Raw genomic sequence first — 4539 nt, 5'->3', positions numbered from 1 at the left:
TCTTTGCCAGGACATAGGCTATGTCCTGGGCCCCGACCCCAGAATGTTGTTGTCGTAGACAGTGAGGCTCTCCAGCTTGCTCCTGTTTAGTTTCATTAAAACATAATGAATATACAATAATGACAAGAGAAAACGTGATAAAAGGGTACACATGTGCAGGTGAGGTCGGCAACCTGACAAAATCTCACCTGTTGAGCAGCTTGCCCGGGCACCACCGCCCCCATTGAGGTTGTGGGGGAAGTTGAGCTACCTGAGGGTGATTCAGGAGGGTGTTCACCAGTTGACGACACTGCCTCTCGTCCACTCTGCTTTGGTGGATCCTCAGCACCTGCAACGATAGCGAAGATTATGGGATTAAAATCAGTCTCAACAGTCTCAAGAGCAGGGAGGCTTGGCAGATATGTTTATGTGGCAATAATGCATACTGTAGCTTTAGCTTAACCTGCCCAGATGTTTAAAAATATATAAAATAAATCAAGCTGGAATCAAATTGAATTATTTCCTCTAATACAACAAATTACAAATATGTGATGTTGTGGTTTATTATAAAATGCCATCTAGCCAATAATCAATGAATCCCTGTGCTGTGGCATTTGTTTCACCACATTTGAAACAGAATCTTTGTTACTGAGTGCATGGCACAGAGCAGAAAAAAGTGCTTCAGACAATCATCCTGTAAAGGAAAGTAGAGCGACTAAGCTAAAAGGCACCATGCCAGTGAACACTGAAAGGGAGTATCGCGGATGATTAACTCAGAGGTTCCTCTCAAAGTTCATGCCACAGCCCTTGACCCGGTAGACCACATGCAACTCCTCCAGGTGGCTCAGCTTCTCCAGCAGGATGCCAAAGTCAAAGTGGTCCATGGATGGCCAGTCCATGCCCATGTTGCTGGCTGAGTCTGGGCTGTCGTCCTCTTCTGACTTCTGGAGGTCCTTAATGGGCGGCAGCAGCTGCGAGACATCCAGCCAGCACAGAGGCACCATGCCCAGCACCGTCTTAGGGTCGGTCACGTCGAGGATGAGGAGCTCAATGATCTTCTCCAGGTGACTCGAAGAACATGCGTTTCCAGCTGTGGCAACTATGAGGAGAAGTCGCACAGGCCCCTGTGCCGTTTGCAGTAGCCGTCGTCGCGGATCAGGTTGGCGGCCACCTGCAGAGGCATGGAGGGAGAGAGCTTCTCCAGGACATAGTCTTGGTGGCTGTGAAGAAGTTGGAGGACGGGCCTCTCTGTGACAAAGGTATAAAGAGGTTGTGATCTGTGACGACCCTCCCACTGTCTTCCGAATTCTCTCTCTCGGGTCTTGTTTTCCTTAATAGGATGTTGGTGGGCGGAGCCGGGAAGGTCGTCTACGAAATGGGACACACCTGGGCTCGGGTGTGTCCTAGGGATAAATACACCATACATTGAAGCGACTCTCCAATCTGACATGCTGTTGTTTTTGGTTGTGGCATTTTGGGTCTGCTTTGTGTTCATTTGTTTTGGCACCTCTCCACACCCCTCATTATCACCATCTATGCACGCATCCACTCACTTACACACACACACTAGTTACTTGGCTATAGTTGACTTTATTTAATAAATATGTCTTGTTTTTTCTTTATCTCTGCGTTGTCACGAGCCGGTTCGTAACAAGTGGGGTCTCGTCTGGGATTATAAGGTTGGTTCCTAAAAATGTTGGCGTATAGTATTTTGTTGCATTATGATGGGTTAATTCTAATTGGGATGCACTTTGGTTGATATCTGATTATAAGTGTTTGGCATAGTGCCTCGGATTTTGGTTGTTCGGTGACGTCATCAAACAGGTGCGTTGCATAAAAGTATGCCAGTAGGCCTCATACTAGTGTCGTTAGGCTAACTGGTATGAGTATTGTGTTTGGGAGAAAATGTGGAGTTAGTGTTTGATAAACTCTGTAGGTGCTTAGTTTGCATCTTTTGTTATTTTTTTAGTTGTGCTGTTTGGTAGGCCCAGTGTTGGTTCCCTTTGTTAGTTTGTTTGGTAAACTTGCCACTGTGGTGGATAGTTGGTTGTGTGCTACGTTGGAGAGTGTGACATTGGTTAGTTTCAAGGCCCCTGCCCAGGCTGGAAACTCTTGCTCTATTCGCTGTTGGGACATCGGTCTGTGGTGGTGAGTACGGTCGGATGTGTACCTCAGTGGGGAGATTTGGGTAGGGTAGTGCTATTTGCTACCTGTAGCTACAGCCTTTCTTTTCCCGTTAGGGTTAGCGACTCATTCCACTTTGGAATACGTTGGGCATGGTTATTTTGTTTGTTATGTTTGGACGAAGCAGTTGTCTCGGAGGCACATCTGTGGCTCGGGGGGGAATCCGCCAGCATGCTGTTTTTTTTCCTTCCATGCCAGTGGGCTACTATGTGTAATTACCCACTGCGAATCCACACGAAGACTAGGGTTGAGTTTTTGTAGGATTTGGTGAAGCTCCATCTCTCTCCTGCGGTGCCCAGCGCTTCTCTTGTGGTCCGGTCTGGTGTGCCCAGCAGAGGGGCAGTGGGATTTTTTTTTGCAGTTACTTGTGACTATGGCGTCTAAAGTAGACAAGTTAATTCGCATTCCATCAGAGGAACTGTTAGAATATGTACTAAAGAACAGCTGTTGAAGATCGCTGAACACTACCAGGTTGAAATTAGTGATAAACGTCCAATTATATTAGGTTGATATTGAAGGCCAATCTGATGGAGTGATATACTCGTAGTTACCACTAGGGCAGCCTCTGTAACAGCCTCTGTAACAGATCAAATAAACTGAATTGATTTAATTGACTGACAATTGACTGAATAAATTACATACAATATGTAGAACAAAACATACCTTCAAAGTTTCTCACCATGTGTTGCAGGCAGAGGTTGGATAAAAGGGGCACTACTGCGAGGGACAACTCTGGATCTTTTGCAATGATCCTGCACATGTTCCTTGGATCTACAGCCCAAGGGGACTTTGACATTTGCAGTCATATTAGGGATATTTATGAATTACCTGTTCAATATGAGAAACATTTTTTACTGAATTTAACCAGAGGACAGGTTCTGCATATGAAATGTAGCTCAATAATGGACTAAATGAGCCTAATGTTACTTATAGTCCAAGGACCTTACATGTTCTGTTTAGAGGTGAATTGGCTATGACAGCCAAAAACGCCCAAAACATTAATCGATTCTCCATTGCAGAACGGTTCTAGAAACAAAAAGCCCTCTACTTTCATATCAAACAAATTTTTCAAATGCTAAATATACTCACTGTTAACCGGTTATAAAACAGTTGTAGCCGACAGTATTTTTCAGTGACAACATGTTTGTGGTGTCCATCTTCCATTTACAAAACAGGTGTTCGGAGACGCAAATAGCTAATTATCACTGTCTTCCGTCTGTTTTCCGTAAACAAGCACTGTAACATGGAAATACAGTGCATTCGTAAAGTATTCAGACTCCTTCACTTTATCCACATTTTGTTACAATAGCCTTATTCTAAAATGTACATTATAAAAATAAATCCTCAATCTACACACAATACCCTGTAACGACAAAGAAAAAAAAGGTTTGTAAAAATGTTGGCAAATGTATTCAAAATAAACTTAAATATCACATTTAGAGAAGTATTCAGACCCTTTACTCAGTACTTTGTTGAAGCACCTTAGGAAGTGATTATAGCCTCAAGTCTTCTTGGGTATGACGTTACAAGTTTGGCACACCTGTTTTTGGAGAGTTTCTCCCATTCTTCTCTGCAGATCATCAAGCTGTCAGGTTGGGAGCGTCGCTGCACAGCTATTTTCAGGTCTCTCTAGAGATGTTTGATCGGGTTCAAGTACGGGCTCTGGCTGGGCCACTCAAGGACATTGAGACTTGTCCCGGAGCCACTACTGCGTTGTCTTGGCTGTGTGCTTAGGGTCGTTGTCCTGTTTGAAGGTGAACCTTTGCCCCAGTCTGAGGTCCTGAGCGCCCTGGTGCAGGTCTTCATCAAGGAACTCTACTTTGCACCGTTTATCTTTCCCTCAATCCTGACCAGTCTCTCAGTCCCTGCTGCTGAAAAAGATCCCCACAGGATGATGCTGCCAACATGCTTCACCGTAAGGATGGTGCCAGGTTTCCTCCAGACCTGATGCTTGGCATTTTGGCCAAAGAGTTCAATCTTGGTTTCATCAGACCAGATAATCTTGTTTCTCATAGAGTCCTTTAGGTGACTTTTGGCAAACTCCAAGCATGTTGTCATGTGCCTTTGACTGAGGAGTGGCTTCCGTCTGGCCACTACCATAAAGGCCTGATTGGTGGAGTTGTGCAGAGATCGTATGGTTGTACTTCTGGAAGGTTCTCCCAATTCCACAGAGGAACCATGGAGCTCTGTCAGAGTGACCTTAGGGTTCTTGGTCACCTCCCTGACCAAGAACCTTCTCCCCCGATTGCGCAGTTTGGCCGGGCGGCCAGCTCTAGGAAGAGTCTTGGTTGTTCCAAACTTCATCCATTTAGGAATGATGGAGGCCACTGTGTTCTTGGGGACCTTCAATGCTGCAGAATTTTTTTGGTACCCTTC

The 4539-nt window shown here is 45.1% G+C and overlaps 1 pseudogene; it reads right to left on the bottom strand.

Annotated features, from left to right (window-relative positions):
* Positions 1–736: 736 nt before the first annotated feature.
* Positions 737–2959, bottom strand: LOC139582300 (dynein regulatory complex subunit 5-like; annotated as a pseudogene).
* Positions 2960–4539: the final 1580 nt, after the last annotated feature.

This window comes from Salvelinus alpinus, chromosome 8 (assembly GCF_045679555.1).
Source record: "Salvelinus alpinus chromosome 8, SLU_Salpinus.1, whole genome shotgun sequence".
In the NCBI taxonomy this organism is placed as follows: Eukaryota; Metazoa; Chordata; class Actinopteri; order Salmoniformes; family Salmonidae; genus Salvelinus; species Salvelinus alpinus.
The sequence above is the reverse complement of the archived record's forward strand: the minus strand, read 5'-3'. Positions and strand labels throughout refer to the sequence as shown.